This window comes from Puma concolor, chromosome A2 (assembly GCF_028749965.1).
Source record: "Puma concolor isolate L17-30 chromosome A2, mPumCon1.1.hap2, whole genome shotgun sequence".
NCBI lineage: Eukaryota > Metazoa > Chordata > Mammalia > Carnivora > Felidae > Puma > Puma concolor.
The window spans coordinates 26696803-26717217 of record NC_141668.1 but is presented as its reverse complement, the minus strand read 5'-3'; the positions used below and the strand labels follow the sequence as shown (position 1 = coordinate 26717217).

Below are 20415 nucleotides of genomic sequence, written 5' to 3'. Positions count from 1 at the left end.
CCTTGAATCTAATCTTGATAGTACAAAACACTCAAGTTATACTCCTTTATGCCTTAGAAAGTCAATGTAATTCTGTAGATTCAAAATGTAATTCTGTAGATTCAAAAGTTAATAACAGAAATTATGGGAATGCAAAATTACTAGAAGAGTCAGAAATTCAGACAATTCTGTTTAGTGGAATAAATCAGATTACATAAAGACCTTATTATAGTTTAAAATCCCATGCCAAATTCTGAGTCACTTATGACATAGAGAGCATGTGGTCTCTTCAGAGGAAAAGGAAAAACAACCAGAGAAGGGCAAAGTTAAGTATCAATGAGCTTATCATGAATTTCTTTCTTCCAAATTTAGATAACATTTTTCAGAAGAATATGGGCTTCCATGAACATCTGTGAATAATTCTGTCTATTCCCTACAAGTCCTCTCAACTGTGGCTTCTAGTCATTAACTTTCACATATTTTACTATCATTATCAAGATTGCAGTATTTAAATCAACATTTTTTCATGTTATAAAAAGAACAATATATATCCATGGTCTAAAACAAGATTGGTTTGGAAAATTTTAAAGTGAAAAATGTAAAGCACTCATATTTCTTTAACCAACATAAAACAAATTTACTTTTGATATATTTCTTCCCTTTTATATTAAGTTAATGCTTGGTTTATAGGTTAGATATCATTAAATAGCTTGCTATTTTTCATTTTAACATTATTTTCTGAGTAATTTTCTACACTACAAATCTGCACAATCTGTATAATAGCAGCATAAGGTTCTCATTGAATGGAAAGCTCTTTCTTTGAGCATTTTCATATTGTTGGAAATTTTTGGTTGAGTAAAATTTTTATATATGTAATAATACAGTGATTTCTTTTTATATCTATATTTGTACATATCTCAGATTATTATTTTAGAATAGATTATTAGAGATATAACTAACTATAGGGATAAAGGCTATGCACATCCTGTTTTTTAGTATTATATGAAAGTTGCTTTATTTTACCCTTCCTGCATTGTATAAAGATGCCCAATTTGTTACACTGTCACTACCATTGAAAATCTATCTACCTATCTAAAGGGAGACATAGACAGAGAGAGACAGAGACAAGAGAGGCAGAGAATGAGAGAGAGATTTATTACAAGGAATTGGTTTATGTGATTATGGAAGCTGAGAAGTCCCAGGATCTGCCATTTGCAAATTGGAGGCCCAGGAAAGCCAGTGGTGTAGCTCTTGTCTAAGTCCCAGTCTCAATCTGAGGGCAAGAGAATACCAATGATCTAACTCAGTCAGGCAGAGACAGAGTTCTATTTAGACCTTCAACAGATTGGATGATGCCCATCTGCAGTGGAGAAGGCCATTTGCTTTACTCAATCTATCAATTAAAATGCTACCCTCATCTGGGACCACCCTCACAGATACACCCAGAAATAATTACCCCATGTTCCAGTCAAGTTGTTACATAAAATTAACCATCACAGCATTATTGTTTTTATTTTTCTCTTTTCCAACTTCATAGGTGAAAACTGGTATTCTGTTGTTTTCACTTGATTTTCTTTTATCACTTACAGTGTTTTAAATATTTATCAGCAATAAATATTTTTTCTTCTTATTTCAGCCTAGACTCTTTTCTCCTATTGAGGTGTTAGTGTTCTGCTTATTTTTATTAATTTTTTACATTCTGGAGATAACATACATTTATGCATATTTATAATTTTTTTAATGTTTATTAATTTTTGAGAGAGACAGAGTGAACAGGGGAGGAGCAGACAGATAGGGAGACAGAATCAGAAACAGGCTCCAGGCTCCGAGCTGTCAGCACAGAGCCCGACATAGGGCTCGAACTCACAAGCCGCGAGATCATGACCTGAGCTGAAGTCAGAGGCTTAACTGACTGAGCCACCTAGGCACCCCTACATTTATGCGTATTTAAATATTACTTTTAGTTTAACATGTCTAATTTTTTTTTATTATTTACATTTTAGTTAACATACAGTGCAATATTGGTTTCAGGAGTAGAATTCAGTTTCATTACTTACATACAATACCCAGTGCTCATCACAACAAGCACCCTTTTTAATACCCATCACCCACCTAGCCCATCTCCCACCCGCCTCCATCAACCCTAAGTTTATTGTCTCTTGTGGTTTGTTTCCCTCTCTTCTCTTTTCTGTCTCTTCCCATATGTTCCTCTGTTTTATTTCTTAAATTCCACATATGAGTTAAATCATATGGTTTGATTAACTTATTTCACTTAGCATAATACATTGTAGCTCTATCCATGTTGCTGCAAATAGCAAGATTTCATTCTTTTTTATGGCTGAGTAATATTCTATCATATGTATATATGTGTGTTTATATAGGTATTACCACAGCTTTATCTATTCATCAGTCGATGGACATTTGGGCTGTGTCCATAGTTTATTGTTGATAATGCTGCTATAAACATTGGGTATGTGAACCCCTTTGAATCTGAATTTTTGTATCCTTTGTGTAAATACCTAATAATTTTTACATGTAATTTTTTTGATTATATTTTAAGGATGTCTGTCCCCAGGGAAGAAAGTCATCTCCATTTCATCTGAACATTGTAGAATGAGTGATGCCTAACAACTTGTGAGAGTAGTTAACTCTTCATAGAGTATGGTTCTGAGTTAGTTTCAGTGTTAATTTATGGCATTTGTTGACATTGTTGTTACATTTTTTTCATTCAGTTCTTTTATGCTTTTGGTTCCCTGTTTATATTCTATGGGATCCATATTAGACAAGTTACTTTCACAGTACACAGAGTCAATAAAAGCAAAGAAAATATTCACAAACGAAAGTGTATAGAATAAAAAAGGATGCTCTTGGGTGAATGTGGACTAATGAAACTTGACAAAGGACTAACTAATATGAGGGTAATTTAACCTCCTTCTGAGAAATGATTCCTTGGACAAACTAAGACTGTTAACTTACACTCTACTCCATTATCCTGACTTCTCATCACATAGTTCTCCTACTAAAGGAACAGTCAGAAGTGATCTCAAAATAACATGTGCCTTTATCTCATTGCAGAGAATTTACATAGGAAAAAAACATGATAATCTGTATATTATGGAAGAAAATTAAAGCTTGTGCCTGAGAGAACAAGTGAACTACTGTAACATTACCGAAAGAAATAAAACACAGATCAGTCACTATTCCACCTAACGACAAGCTCTAAGTTTCCCCACGTATAAATATGTTTGGGGCTTTCCATTTTTCCCACTGTTTGGTTGTCTGTCCACATAGATGTAATTTGTTGTTCTTGTAGCTCCTGGCATGGACTGGCAGACTGTGTTTATTTAACTCCCGTGTGTAGTGGGTGAGACATCACTAGAATTGTCATAAAAATGGCCAGTGCTACTTGGTATTTATCCTACTCATTTTCCACAGCTTGCACTGAACTCTGTGGATTCACTGGAGAGGCAACATTTTTCACAGCAGAGAAGGATGGTTCTTGCCCAGGCACCAAAGACACCTGATCTCAGGGGACCTGTAAACTTACAGGACAGGTACCTGTAGAATTTTATCTTAGAGGAAGGAAAGAAAATCTTGTGAATGAGTGTTAATTTTCTCTTTATTTTAAATATTTGAGTTTTCTTACAGAAAATTATATAAAATACTCCATGGTTGTTTAAATCAATTGCTAATGCTCTTTAAACAACTCATTGAGACACAATCCTTCCCATAATGTATCTGAAAGCAATACACAAGAAACCTTTTTTTTTTATTTAGTAGATATTCCAAGAAAAAATTTTGTTTAAAGTGATGTTTAAAATAATAAAGCCAATTGCCAAGCTGTCAGACTTTAATGTTTGTATGTGGAGATAGACTTAACTGTAGGAAAGCCGTATTTCAAATGAGAGATGACTTATGTGGTGTGAATTGATGCTATCAGGAAATGATCTTGCAATAATGCTTTCCCCGTTCTACTAATGCTTGAAACTTCACTATTAGACCTCTGTGGAGTTTTGGTTTTGCTTTTTGTTCTTGTTTTTTTTTAAGTTTAGATGAAGAAGCTTCCTGCTGTCTTCAAGTAAAGTTCAAACACTTTGCGTTGGCATATAGTGTACCCATAATACAGTCCCCACCCGTGTCTTTAACCTCATCATGTATCTCTCTCACATTTTTTTTATGCTTTATAATCATAAAATAGAGTGTCCAAACCCAGACATTTGGGACCACAAGTTAGTACTGTTACTAATTATGCCAGGATAACAGATGCAAACTAGGATGACTCCAGAAAATTCAGAATATACTGTCATCATGTCACTTATTCCAAACTTCATGGATCTCTTATAATTTCCCAAATTCGTCCCAATGTCCTCACCTCATCACTGATCAGGCTCCTTCTTCTGACTGAATCACAAACCTCTTCCCCCAATTCAGTACACCAATATGGCAAATGTGCTTCAAGTCTTGGCTCAAGTGAAGCCCTTTGTGTGTGTGTGTGTGTGTGTGTGTGTGTACCACTGTGCCCAGCACATGATCACTCAACACACACATGGTATGGAGACAAGATTGTACAGCATTTGTCCAATAAATAGAGTTTGTATAGAGATGCCCAATAAACAAATGGATGGTAAATACTCCAAGCATTTAGAATTGTGAGTCATCTATCTCAGAGTATTGATAAATTTGTCTGATCTTCCTGAGAGATTATTTTAATGAAGAGAAGGCATTTTAATGAAGACATGTGGGTACTGGGTGCATGCAGGAAAAGGGGAAGGGAGCATCATTTTAACATGGAAAAGCATCCAGTAAAACTGCCTTCTTCACAGTTTTACAAAGGTCCAGCCCCATCTGAAGCTAATCGCTAGGTTTCAGGAGTTGGTTTGTTCTTAAAATGAAGTATTTTGTTTTAATTGAATGAGCCTAGTACTCATTTTGCATTTAGAATAGATTTCTAAATTAATTTTTTCACTCCCTCTTGTCATCTGAAAGCATCTAAGGTAACACAATTTCCAACAATTTAAAAACAAATGGCTTCAATTCAACTGGCCTATATTTTATGCCTTTTAAAAAATTAACTGTTATCACAGCTCAATGTGCCAAGTGTCGACCTTATCAAATTTCTCAGTGCCCAAGAAAATGAATGTAATTGCTTCCTCTCTATGATATATGGTACATAATTGGCTTCCTATCACAAAGCAGCTGGGAAATATTCACAAATTCTGAAAGAAGTCTGCATTTGCATGCAGATCATGGTCTCAAATGTGTATTTTCACTTTAATGTTAGTTGTAACAAAAGCAAAAATAAAGTTTTGTTGACATAAGGAAACTAACAACAACAACTAGAAAAATCCATCAATATTTTTTAAGAGTTTAATAAATATATAGACATAAATACCCTATTCCGGTCAACTCTATAATGTCTCTTTGATATTTTATATTCCTATTTATGTCATTGTAATTGCCTGTCGCTTCAAATGTTTTAGCATAAATAGGAGTGTTAGTATTGAGATTTAGATATTTTCTGTGCCACTTAGAAACCCATATGGAACATTGATGCCAATCGTGATGTTTATTCAACTATAATTTATGAGGCACCCTTGTGGTTTGCCGAGTCTTCTGAGTGAGAGCCCATACCCCTTATTTGCTTGACTTTACCCCCATCATGTTGATAACTAGCATGCTTGAGGTACCTGAGATAGTGACACAGGGGAACCAGACAAACTTACCTGTGTTAAACGTACCACTTATCTGCTCCTGGGAGCAGAGTTGACTAACAGACCCAGCTGCTATCCTCTGGATTCATCACTACATTTGTTCCAAGGCCATACTTCTCATTGGATTCTTCCAGTCGATGTAAAAACATAGCAGGGGTACCAAAGAGGTCCATTGTTGCCCAACCTGGAACTTTCCTCGTAGACGACTTTGGCTCATGGACTCTCACTGGCTATATTTTCTTAGAAATCTGCTGCAGTCTGACATTCTTTGTACACAATCTTTCATTCTTCCCCTTCCTTCACAGGTGTCAGACCTCATCACTTCCCATGGGCTCTCTCCACGTTCTCCTGCTCCCTCTCATTTTTCTTTTACTGGCACTTCTCCTAAGAATGTCTTAAATGTGTATTTCCATCTTGGCCTGTGTTCTCTAAAGCCTTGAAAACGCATTGTTTACTGCTACCTTGAGGATTTATATCCCAAGTACCATCTGTTTTCAGGCTCTATTGAGTGGAAAAAACCAGGTACAAACTTTGCAACTCATATGCATCCCTTTACCTAGAACCCCATCGTGTTTGAGCAAATACAAGCCATGTATTTCTCCTCCTTACCAGTTCAGTGGTCCATCAACTGTTTGGGTGTCAGTGGTCTCTTTGAGAAGCTAATGAAATATATAGGCTCTTCCCCAGAGAAAAGAATACATGGACACAAATACAAAATACAGTGTACTTTTTCAGAAGTCTTATGTATTGTTAAGAACCCATACTGAATGTGAATCTTCTAAGGAAAGAAATGGCAGTCATAATTATACTTAACTATAAGTATAAATTGACAGAACATTATTGCGATAATTGGTGAAGTCTGAACAAGTATATGAATTAGATAATAGTATTGTATCAATGCTAATTTCCCAATTTTGATAATTACACTGCAGTCATGTGAGATAATATTTTAGTTTACAAGAAGACACAGAAGTATTTAGGAGTTTGAGGACATCATGTCTGCAACTTACTCTCAAAAAGCTCAGAAAAAAATAGATATACATAATAGACAAGAGAAAGAGAAAGCAAGAGAGAGACAGATACAGTAAAAATTTTTAAATGTTAACATTTGGGGAATCCAAGTGTCCATGGGAATTCTTAGTAATCTCACAGCTTTCTATAGGTCTCTCTCAAAATAAAAAGTCTAGACAACAATTAATCCCAAATAATAGCCAAAAACATATTTTCTTAGTATTTTATTTGAGGCACGGGGACCAATCACCTTCATTCATTACTTGAGCCAAAAATACACATTATAACAGTGTTACTATTGTATTCTAGACCTTAATAAATGAGTCAATAACTAAAAAATAATAACTAAAAAATAATTATTAACTCTTAAAAATTATGAACTCTAAAAATAGTAATTATAATTTAAAAAATTAAATAAGTAAATCCACAAATAAAAAAGTTGCTATTGGTAATTATGTTCAAATAAATCTAGATTATAACTAAGAGACTAGTCTTAGGTCAGTAAGCATATACAGATGTGGGTGATTTTGTGTGTGTGTGTGTGTGTGCATGTGTATGTGTATGTGTGTGTGTGTGTGCATGTATGTGTGTGTGTGTGTGTGTGTGTTGAATATAATAGAAACAGAGACTTTGTGACTAAACCCTAGCATTTATCTCTATCTTCTCTTTATAAGCTTTTGTTCTTTGAGCTTTCAACAATATCTCTTAGCATCATGGGGATATCACTGGGATCTTTTCCCATTTCTGGCATCCACAAAACAGATGACTATCAATATTTAATGTATATAAGTTAAAATCACAAAAAGAGGGAAATTTAAATTATGTAAGAAAAAGATCACAAATTTTGATCAGCGTATTATTTGATAAATAAATGACCTAATATAGGAGAATATAGAAGAAATGCATGGAGAGAAGGTCAGACTTCAGATTTCTTCCCATTAATTGGGGAAGACAAAGGACTCTTAAAATTCTGAGGTCAGTCTCAAGTAGCCAAAACATGTCTATAAATTCCATGGAGAAAATTGCATGGCCGACACACTGCTCCATGCCCCAAATATATCATCAGTTCTCAGTACGTATGCTCATACAGATGTGAGGCTTCACTGAAATTATGCCTGGATTCATGGGATGACTAAAACAGGGAAACAATTTTTTGGTTGTCTTCAATGTGTAGAATATATGGCAGTGTATGAAAATAATTACATATGTAATTACAAATTATCACATAGTTTGTGATATGGGGTTAAAAAGAGGGAAGTCTCTATAGAAGTAATAATCCAAGTGAGAGAAGTTGATTGTGGATCCCCCACATAAGCAGTATGGACCAGGTGTCCTAGTGGATGCTGTGTACTGCCACCTAGATCCTCTTCAAGGATCTTTGACTTTCCCCAAAGAAACACACTCTCCTTGGAGGCATGACTTGTTGATGTGGGTGTATAAAAGTCCTTGCTGTGTCATGAGACAACCCTAATAAGTCAGTCCAACTTCAAGTTTCCTGCGAGTCAGCTGAGGAGTGACTGCACTGCACTGTGGCCCAATTTCTACTCTGTTCATTTCTGCTGTCTTCTGTTTCTACACAGATCGTTTCCAAGAGCACTCATCAGTGGACTTCTTGCATGTTAATGTGTGTCTTAGGGTCTATTTTCCTGAAAACCCTACCTGCTGTAGTTGGCACTTGAAGTAGATAAGGAAAGCAGATCTAAGATAAAATTTTGGAGCTGGATTACACAGCACCCATCTAGCAATGAGAACTCCATCACTGGCAGTAGATGAAGTATCGATATACCCTGGAACAAGGTAGTGGTGTACTTCTTAAAATTATCATGAATGGTAAACTTGGATGGTATCCTGATGGAAGGAGATGCACTGGTGGGCAAAATGGATCAGGTGGTTGAAAAGCAGTATAAGAGGGTCAGAGATGAGCTGAATCTGCCAAGGGAGGAAGGGGACTAGATGCTGAAGGAGCTGTGGGACCCAGCCACCTTGTAAGGACAGGAATCAGAAGGGTATATATGGGCCTGGAGTCTGAAGGGACTGGAGCAAGAGGCTCAAGAAGAAGGCAAAGTTATTAGATAGGGAGAGTTTATCAAGATGCAAACACTCCCCTAAGATGTGGGTTTAATATCCTGATGTAGACCCTAGAAGACATTGCAAACATGCTGCGAGAATGGCCCCTGGAAGCTCCAAGAGAGTGATGGCCACCCCAAGCAAAGAACAGATGCCAGAACTGCCATGGCAGACAATGGAAAAACTTGACCAATCTCTGCCTTTTCTTCTTCTGGTTGCTCAAGTACTCGAAGATGCCATGAATCCTGTAAAGACAATTCAGAGTTAATTTAGTCTAACTTCCTCTCAAGTGAAGGTATTGTATATACATCACAAACAATTGTTACTGAGAATCTACAGGACAATAAAATTACAAAGTAGTATTTATCCTGAAATTCATGTGTTACAGTAAAACTAAACCAACTTCTGTCTGAAAAAAAATTATTAGAATATATGTTAGGAATCCTTTGATAGATCAGATAATTAACCAACACTGATATATTTAAATCAAGATTTACCGCTGATACACACACACACGCGCGCGCACGTGTGCACTGCAAGGGTGCTTCTAAGAGGTTAAGTCAGTTATTCTTTTGGAGAAAAATTGTACAGTGTTCCTGTGGCAAATTGCCCTTTTCTTGTAGTTTGCCAGCCAGAAAGTAATATATGTTATTCTTTTCTTACTGCAAGATTAAGGTGAAACACAAATAGAACTGAGGGTTCTCCATTTCCTCCATACATTCATGTATCTTATCTTCATGACATTTTGGAACCCTTCAGTAAGAGCTTTGAATGTGAACATGGAGGTGATGATTGAAGGGCCAAAGTACAATGATGGTGCCATACATATAAAGGAAAGCCTCAGAGTGAAGATGATAAGGAATTCAGAGAGAGTTATATCCCTCACCTCTAACAGCTTACTGGACAGAAATACAATCAACCGTCAGAATTGTCAGAAATTTGTTCAGGCCAATGGCTGGAGAAGCCTTGTGAGAATCACCAGATCTGACTTGGCTTAAAGAGTTACATGGCCAATGCACTTCACCTCCAACAATCATACATGCACACATGCACACATGCACACACATCTATCACATCTCTCCAACTATAGGAAGTAGTAGGATGGTTACTACTTGGAGTAAATAACTATCAGTCCTCCATTCCTAAACACCTAATGTATTAGAATCTTCATCTTTCTTGATTTTCTTTAATGTACTTAAATTTCTTATTTTGAGAAATGTGTCTTTCTACCTAAAAGAAGATATAAGTATTTTTAAGTCTTAATGATATAGATATATGTATAGCATCTTTCTAGACAAAATCCCTCACTATCTATATCTAAACAATTTGGAAATTCTGAGACTAACTTCAGTAATTAAGCATACCTAATCCAGAGATGCAGGGAATAAGAAAAGAGTAGATCATTGGTAAAGAGTTTAGTGACATTTGGTAGTCTGGCAATCAGCCGGCTCAGTTTTAGTGTTGTCATCTGAACTTGAGTTTTTCACTTATTACTTGAATTAACCTTTTGCTATAACTCATCGATAATAGTTCATTTAAACAGTGTGCAGGATAGAACTATTTTATTGAAGTGCTTCACTATTTTAGATAGAAATCTTTCCCTAAAACTTCATGTAACACTAATTTGAAAGAAATGTTTGGTGCTTTGGTGAAGAGATCTGTAGTCTAGCGGATGATGGCATAGATGAGATGGGACAGTCAGACTCCAATTGTCTGAGTTTCAACTTCAGGTACATTAATACAACTCTACATTACTCAGTTACTTTGACTATATATTAAAAAAAGATAACAATAATTCCTATTTCATAAAGTTATTATAAGAATTAAATGGGTTAATGTGATGTAATTAATGTAATTAATGGATTATGAAAGCACTTAACCCAGTGCCTGAAACATAGTAAGTTTCCAATAAATGTTATCTCTCATTCCTCAGTTTAAAGAATGTGAAAATTAAAGAGCACGTCCGTATCTGTTCAATAGGAAGGAACAAATAATCATTGAAACGTCATTGTGTATTTAAACTCTACCCCTCTCTCTTCTATATTCAAGATTCATTAGTTCTTTCACACAGACAAAGAAACATAACTATAGCAGCTCAGGAATCTGCCAGAGTATCACAGACAGGAGATAGAACAGTGGGGATTTAAACCCAGGTCTTTCATACTGCAAAAGTCCTACCTTTTCACCATCTCCCGTTGCTTTTTAAATTATGTTTGAAGGATGATGCCTTTTAAATTATGTATGGAGATGAAAATTACCATAGACTGAGAATATTTAAGTGCTATATTTTCTTGGACATGAATTTAAAAGTCATTAATATGGTTCTTTATGTCCTTTCCATGGCAGAGAGTTTTACCCCAAGGATCAATTAAGATAGAATCCAGATCCAAGGTAGAAATTTTGTGGCTTCTTTAATGTATCATTATTATTTCTTCCCCTTCTTCCCCTTTTTACCCCAGAAGAAAACATTAAGAGCAGAAATATGGACCAGGGAAGAGGTAGAAGGATAAAGAATCTGCAGCTTACTCTCTGCTGGTGGTGGAGAAAGACAGCCGTCACCAGGGGTGGCTGGACACAGGACAATGCCAGACTCGTGGGAAGAGGGTGGGATGCTAGAATCCTCCTTAGGGAACTTCATAATAAAAACGGTTTCTAAAACTGCTTCCTCCTCTGGAGGCTTTGTAAGGCATTGGAGTCACTTGGATTTAGTCTTTCTCTGCTTAGTGAAAATCCTCAGTTTATCTGATCTCCCGTGTCCTTGGGAATCCCCCAACCATCTTCTCCATAACCTGGATTCCTGCATAGACGGATGGTTCTTGTTGTCCTCACATCCATCTACTAGGATTGAGCACTTTATACAAATTAGTTGAATAAACAAATAATGAGTGAGATAATTGATGTATTTTGTGAATGTACACAGGCACACACATACACAGACCTTCACTGAGAACATCAAATAAGGCATAAATATATGAATACATTTGTAAAGATTATATCAGTGTGTCATTTGGAACTCTTTTTCCAAACATTACCAACTGGAATGGTGTTCTGAAAAATTCTTTGTACTTTTTTTGGGTTTCAGGTATAATGAAATATATCCCCAAAGTGAAAACAAAATTAAAAATTAAATGTCTGGTGTTGGTTTTTTTTTTTTTTTCAGTTGTTGGATCAACTTGAAACATCTGGATAGATAATTACCAAATTTGCATGATGTGTTTATAGAATCAGACATGTAGGGTGCTCATGATTCTGTTTCAGGTTATCCTACTGGGCACCTCAGAGAAATAAGCAGTAAAGCAGACCCATAAATACAGAGAACAAACTGGTGCTTGTCACAGGGGAGGCAGGTGGGGGCATGGGCAAAATGGGTGAAGGGAAGTATGAAGCACAGGCTTTCAGTTCTGGAATAAATAAATCATGGGGATGAAAGCTACTGCATAGGAAATACAGTCAGTGGTATTGTAATAGGGTTGTATGATGACAACCCTTGGCTTCTAGTGAGCACAGCATAATGTACAGAGTTGTCGAGTCACTGTGTTACTCACCTGAAACTAATGTAACATTGTGTATCATCTACTTTTTTAGAAAAAAGAAAAGAAGAAGAAAAATATGCTACCATGGTATACCTCCTGACCTAGAGTGACACCCTTATAAATCATGACATCATGAACAGAAAACTAGCAGTGGTTTCAACTCCAAACTCCAAACTGGAAGTCTTGTAGCTGATCCTCTACACTTGGCTGCTGATTTGTAATTGAGCTGCTTCTCACATGGACAATTATATATACATTGTGCTCCACAGGTTGAGAGACTTGCTTATTTAATGATGGTTAATAATGTTCTCAAGGAAAACCAGGGATTCCAAGTAAGTGGATGATAAAATTAAATTTTAAATAAAACAGATCATGGTATTTATCTTCCATCCAATGTAAAATATCATTTTTTGTCTGACATTTTTCTTAAGTCAATAATTAACTCCCTTTCATTTCTCTTAGGATGAATGTCTGGTTTGCCTATTTCATAGAGGATACTATTGAGAAAATACTGATCAGGAAGGAGTGAGGGAATCTCTGCATACAGGTATAGTTTGTGATTCTGTGGTGATAAACAAAATTAAGGCACTATCCAACTCCCTTCCTGGCCTAGAACTTTACAGTTTTGCATTGATAAAACAAGAGTTACTGACTCCTCCAGAATCCTAGACAATTTGTGAAGAATATTGCAGATTTTTAATGTAGATTTTCTCAAAGGTGCAACATATACTTGACAAGAAAACTGAAAACTCCTGTTTTAACATTTCTCCTCTGAAGTTTTCTGCTAATTGTAGCTGCTTAAAATTACTCATGATATCTCCCTTCTTTCAGCACTGTTGTCTCAAATATGGACTGTTCTGATGTGCTGTCCCTCGTTCTCTGCACCTTCAGTAAGCACATAGTCCATACCCTTAGCTCCTTGGGAAGACTCTTCTTCTCTCGGGATAATCTGAGAGAACTGTATCTCTTGATTATCAATCTTCTGCTGTTGAAACACTTGTCCCCACCTGCCTGCCTTGGAGTCTCTACTTTCAAAGCCCTAAGCAACATTTCTCGACACCTCTTGAGCTGGGTTATGAAGAAAAAGTTGTTGGAATGCTTATCTATCCTGCTGTCCCCATCCTCCCTTTCTTTCTTTCTTTCTTTCTTTCTTTCTTTCTTTCTTTCTTTCTTTCTTCTTAACAGTATAGAGACACCTTATATTTTTGTGCATCACTCATTACATTTATTTACTCAGCAAATGTTTATTGAGTGCCAAGTATGTGCCTGCCACGTTTAAGGATTTGGGAATACATGAGTGAAAATAACAAAAATCTCTGCCTTTGTGGAGCTTCCATTCTATTGGGGAAAATGGAAGGGAAGACTGGTAATAAAAGGGATATTTACAGTATGTTAGAAGGTGATAGATGCTTTGGGGGGAAATGTAAATTAGAATTAGGCAAGGGTGGAGATTTATAGTTTTAATTAGGGTAGTTAGGGCAGCTTTACTGAGAAAATGTCATTTTAGCGACAATTTGAAGGTGATGAGGGAAATCTCTGGGGATCATATTATAGACAGAAATAACAACGGGTGTGAAGTCCTAAGGCAAGACCCTGTTTCAGAGACAACTTAGAGGCTAGTGTGACTGGTGCAGGGCAGCAAGAAGAAGGTAAGGAATGTGATCAGAGAAGAAACATGGCAGGGGTAAAGTCTGGGGTGGGGGAGGGGTGCACATTATTTCAGACCTTATAGGTCTTTAGACAGACTTTGATTTTTACTATGAGTGAACTGGAAAGCCACTGGTTGGTTCTTAGGAAAACTCACAAGATCTGATTTCTGTTTCATCTAAGTCACTTTGGCTGCTGGTTTGAGAAGAGACTCTGGAGGCAAGTAGCAAGAGTGCAACTTGTGAGCTCAGTTGAGATTCTTAGAATAATTAATGTGAGGGATGGAGATGATGGCGACAGGATCAAGGTGGTAGCAGTAGAGGAAATCAAGAGAGATCTGATTCTGTATGCATTTTGCTGGTAAAGCCGACAGGAATTGCTGACATGTTGGATCTGAAGTATGAAAAGAAGAGAGGAGTCAAGGATGGCTCCATGGCTCTGGATCTAAGAAGCAGGGAAGGACACAGTTGTCATGAGCTAAGATGGGAATCACTGCAGGTAGAGCAAGTTTTCCAGAGAAACCCAGGAGTTCAGTTTTGGAACTGTTATATACAGTGTCCTCTCTTCCTGTGGTAATGTGGGACTACAAACTGACCATGTAAGCATTTAAAAGCTCTCTTACCCGGGGGCGCCTGGGTGGCGCAGTCGGTTATGCGTCCGACTTCAGCCAGGTCACGATCTCGCGGTCCGTGAGTTCGAGCCCCGCGTCGGGCTCTGGGCTGATGGCTCAGAGCCTGGAGCCTGTTTCCGATTCTGTATCTCCCTCTCTCTCTGCCCCTCGCCCGTTCATGCTCTGTCTCTCTCTGTCCCAAAAATAAAAAAATAAAATAAAATAAAAAAATAAATAAATAAAAAAAAAACCAAATTAACCTAAAAGCTCTCTTACTCTATAAACATATAGGGAAATGAAAAAGCAAAAATAGTATTCAAGATACTATAATTTAAAACATTAGAAACGCTGAAAATTAAGATGTTTATTTCCTATGGAAAAGAAACTTTGAACAGTGCTTGCTTTTTCCTTCTCATATAGCTTACAATATAGAGCAAGCATCTTTCTGTGACTTGGAAAATCGTCATAAATCTTTCCAAGTTTGAATCCTTTGAGCTTCCAATGTTGTGAAATTTCTGGAAGCTTTTAATGTGACTTTCTTCACTGGCATCATTTCCTCTGGGACATGTTCACCTTTCCCATTACAACCACTTTCCTCATTTATGCCAGTACATTTGCCTTCAGTAAGCTCCTCTGGCTGCATATCTAGAGTGTCTCAAAAGGGGAGAATGTTAACATTCACAAGATCAGCTCTTTCTTCTATAACTTCATGTTCGTTCTGTTCTAATTTCACTTCTAATGTTATCAGCTATCACTTTTTGTTTCATTGCTGCACTTTCTTCTTTGTTAGCCAATATCCTCTCTCGATTGTCCCGTTTTGTAAAATATAAGGTGGATTTATTACTGGGAGACAAGGAGGTAACACAACTACATGCTTTGCTGTCTGTGCAGATACACTGAATTAACTGAATAACAAAAACGCAGCACCCAGTCACCAGCAGACTTTGAGAGAAGGGACATGATTGATCACTGATGATAAAATGTATCTGTTATTTATGTAGCAATTTGGGAACTAACAACGTAGCGGTTAAGGCTGTATTTTTATGCAGTTACTTAGAGTTAATGTGCTGTGGTAACTGGAATTTGAACTGTGTTTTTGGAAGACTGATGTAATATAACTACACTGGTGACTAAAATTTGTGGATAATGGGACCAAGCAGAGCAAGAACTGCCTTATTTAAAATGTCTTTTAGAGTCTCATGGAGATGTTGAGATAAGCAAGCCTGAAACCCAGGGAAATAATCTTGGAAGGGAACCAAGATTTGGAGTCATTGAAAACAGGAAGCAGACAAAAGTTCTGGAGTAACCTTATAATTTTCTGTCATGTTTACACTGCATTCCAAATGCATAAACTTGATGTTTTATTCCCATCATTGGATACCAGGGGGTCTTTATGTAACTTGGAAACTGTCACTTCCCAGCTTACATATTCTATAGAGCACTTAGTGATTTCCAGCCAAGCTGTTAATGGTAAGCCTGGATTTGTACGTTCTAAATTGATTAGACCATAGAACACTCTATGATTGGTTAAGGCGATACAGATATGAAATAAGTGTTAACTTGTATTGGGTCACTTTATTTTTTGATATAACACTTCATTTGAAGAAATTCCATTTAGTTTATTTATGCAAAGAAAATTAAAGAACTTACTGAAATACTCCAAAAACTTTTTGAGAATAAAACCTTCCAATCTCCATAGCGTATTAGTTCCAGGAAACATGAACCCAAACTTGAGCTTGAGCTACCTGTGTATGCGCTGTAGTTTCCACAAGAACGCTTTAATGGAAAAAAGTAAAACCAGATTTAAAAAACCACTTAGCCTTAATGTCTGGTGGGCACGGCTATTTAAAACTTTCCATTATATTCTCTGATTCAAAAATTAGAAGTAAATCTCCTTTAGGCATTGATATTAAGCTCTGATGATTTCTTTATGAAATAAACATTGAAATATAGCCTTATTCTTACACCAAGAAACTTGCCTTGATTTTATCTTAATAACTTAATATTAAGGATCGGAATATATCTAGAGCATGCTCTGTAAGGCCTTGAATTTGAATAAAAAAATATTCTGGGTTTTAGACAGTGAACTTTGTTATGCTTTCTATCTACTTACCCCATTTATGGGGCATATTGATTCTGGACCCCAGTGTCAAATACACCTGAGCACCTTCCGACTTCGAGTTTTACCATCCATCTTTCCTCATCATGGTGCTCCTTTCCCTTGGATTCCCTAAGATCCATGTAAACTGCCCCCTGTCTGACAGTTCTCCCTGCAAAGCTGCATCTGATCTTTTCTTCACCAGTCAGATTTACCATGTTCTAGATCTTCCCTCCTTCATTTGCTCACTTCAAGATGTAGCTGGTTTGTCCCAACACTTGAAAATTGATGTAATCAATTGTTAATAGCTAACGATAGATTAGTACTTCTATGGAGATTTACATTTTAATCAGAAACCACTATATATGCAATCCCATCAGAAGGAATTTTGCTCTAATGGTGGTATTTCTGCCACCATGGCTAACTACTTGGGAAGATATTACTGATTAATAACCTGAATCACTATGCAGTCGGTTTCCTTAGCAACCACTGCAGTAGGTTCTTCCTTAAAGTTTTTTTTTTTTCTTTTCTTACCCCTCCCACCCCTCCCCCCAGTCTAAACTCTGACAGGGATCTCGACAAAGATCTTGAGCAAAATTGGCTTTTATAAGGATATTGGTGGGATTTTCCCCTGAATTTGAAATCATAAATCTCAGAGTTTAAAGGCAACTTCAAGGTCACTCAGCCCAATGCTTTCTTTATTTTTTTCTTTAAGTGTAGTTATTGATTTTTGAGAGAGGGAGAGAGAGCACAAGCGAGGGAGGGGCAGAGAGAGAGAGAGGTAGACAGAATCCGAAACAGGCTCCAGGCTCCGAGCTGTCAGCACAGAGCCCCACGCTGGGCTCAAACCCACGAACCGCGAGATCATGGCCTGAGCCGAAGATATAGGCTTAACCGACTGAGCCACCAGATTGCCCCTTAGCCCAACACTTTAATTTTATAGTTACAGGATCTGAGACCCAGATAGGTTAGATGACTTAGGCAGAGCCCTAGGATTTCTTGGCAGAACTGCTTCTTCAACACTTAGTCTCTCTTCCATGCCTTACGAAGTATACAAAGGATGCAAAATGTGGTTTAAACAGCAGAGCTTGAAGCACTGCCTGCACAATCGCCAGCGGAGGACTGAAGGCTGTGATCCCTCCACAAGTGCCCGCTGAGCAGTTCCCGGTGGACTGCAGCTTCAGTACTGGCTTGGGTTGCGTTGCCGTTGCAGCGGAAAGCTGCCATCATCACTCATCACTGCTTTAAGCTGCACCATGAGGAAAATACTTCAGTTGGAGTCTGAATTTTTGACAGTCAATAGCCTGAGCTCTCTCTGTAACCAAAAAGTATAGGAGACGAGTAGACTAAGGCTCAGGTCCTGAAGGGGGAGAAACACACTGAGAGCAGGTTGGTATTTGGACCAGTAGCCCATGACTTTCTTCCACACAAAGAATAGTTGTAAGCACCTTCCTAGACATGACATTGAGCCATGAAAGATGAGGACTATTTATTTCCTTATGCACAAAGATGCTCAGGGTATTTGTAGTATGTGAATACAATTATGAATTGTTTAGGCTACAACTTGTTAACTCAGAGCACTCCACACAACTAATGAGGCCAAGGCCACAAGTTTATTCATTTGAGGACAAGTTTAACTTCACTCTGTTCGCGCCCTCTGACTGCAGCCTGCTACAGCTCTTAGGGAACAAGAGGAGCTTTCTCCTACTGGAAAAACAACTTGAGACCATGTTCTTCTGTCAGAAAAAACACAAAATCATTTATATATTGGCACTGGGTTCATTCTTCTCCTGATTGAGTCACTTAATTTGTACTCAAACTCATGGGAATAGGTTGGTTTAGTTTCACTTCATTTTAGACAATTAGCCTAGTTGTATAATGTAAACCGCATGTAATAATTAGAAGAAAAAATCAAATTCTAGATTTTAAGACGAAACAAAATACATAGGCATTTATATATTCCTTCTGACTCCAGGACCACCTTAATACCTGTGTTTGACCCATCAAAAATGCAGTCAAGTTTGACATTTTGCAACTGGATTTAGCAAATGTTTTACCTCTCTTTTTAAATCAGTGGCTAAAGGAGAAGAAAGAGAAAGAGGATTGGAATCAAAATGAGAAGGGGGTGAGAATAGAAAGAAGATGTGAGAGTCCCAAATAAGTTCTTTTACATTTTCTCTTCTTGACTTCATAGTTTTATCTTAGGTGTCCATACAGTCTTAAAGTGTGTTGGATCTAGTGTCTTCTTGTGTCAGTGTTAGATGGGAATTCCGGGAGAGTTAGTGAATCCATTCCGCGTCAACATCTAGTAAGCACTCCTGCTAAATTTTTAGTTAGTTGTTCATGTACCTTTATTCTTCCATGTATATTTTATAATAGGTTTATCAAATTTCACAAAACAACCTCAGTGAAAAATTTACAAATTAATTTTATGAAAACAGACATCTTTATAAAATCAGTTTATACCATCCAAGAGCATGATGTGTCCCTGCATTGATTCAGATCATCTCCTATGCCCTTCATTATAATTTTATAAGTTTCCTTCATTCTCTGTTAACGTAATTCCTGTGGTTTGCTTTATACTAATATTTAGGCTTTAATATTTTAATATGAAAATACATTTTCTGTCACCTTTAAATTGCTTTCCAAACTCCTGCACACTATTGGTATAATGATTAAGCCAAACAAACTTGGAACATTCTTTGAATAATTATTTAGGGCCTTACTATATAGATGGAGCCCAAAAGTAGAGTACAACCCCTGAGACATGAATTCAGTACAAAATCTTGAAGCCTTTACTGAGCCTGCCAATTTGCTTTGCATTTGAGAGTTGCAACAAATCCCTGGTTTGGGTGGACACACTATTACCAAATGAAGAACAAATATAGTTCCTGATCAAATTAGCATAATATAAGCCTGCATGTATGTGTACGACTGATGTAAGGATGGCTGACTATAGGTTTACATTGAGGAAAACATATCCATCTAAGTATATCAGAAACCATACAAATAGAGATAATCAAATTGTAAATTCAGTCAGAGAATTGAAAGGCAAGTGCTTGTTCTAAAACCTATATTGATACTTTAATACTTTTAAGAAGTATGGGGCGCCTGGGTGACTCAGTCAGTTGTGTGTCTGACTTTGGCTCAGGTCATGATCTCGTGGTCCGGTTCGATCCCCACATTGGGCTCTGTGCTGACAGCTTGGAGCCTGGGGCCTGCTCCAGATTCTGTCTCTCCCTCTCTCTCTGCCCCTCCCCTGCTCATACTCTGTCTCTCAAAGATAAATAAACGCTAAAAAATTTTAATGAAAAAATACTTTTTTAAGAAGTGAACTGACAAAAATCTGTTAATTGTAGTTGGGAACAAAAAAATAAGGATATTTAAAAAAAAAACAGTCCTACTAAATCTCTGAGGTAGTAAGTCTGAAATGAGAAGGAGACATATTTCAGTAGCTTTTAAAGTGGTATTATAAGGTAAGCAACATAAATGATTACTGAAATTGAAATAAAGTGAAACAATAAATTAAAAATACTGAAAATATGTTTTGTGAGGTAAATAATTATATAGATGTTAGCCTTGAAATCTCCAGACTTCTAAGATGCTTTTTTTTTATTTATAATTTTCTTTGTTGCCCTTGTTTTCTTCCATTGAGTTTTCTAATTAACTCCTACAGTTTTTTTTAAAATCAGGTATCAGTTGATCTAAGAATTCTTATTAAAAATTCTCACTTGATGGCCAAGCTTCAGTTTTGCTGAA

At 36.9% G+C, this 20415-nt stretch overlaps 1 long non-coding RNA gene across 1 annotated transcript in view; it reads left to right on the top strand.

The window, feature by feature from the left end:
• Positions 1-20415, top strand: part of LOC147583078 (uncharacterized) — a 551991-nt gene that overhangs the window by 524476 nt on the left and 7100 nt on the right. Inside the window, exons 6-7 of the long non-coding RNA XR_015242787.1 lie at positions 12354-12633; positions 12764-12848. This is a non-coding gene — a long non-coding RNA (uncharacterized LOC147583078). The remainder of the gene's footprint in view (positions 1-12353; positions 12634-12763; positions 12849-20415) is intronic.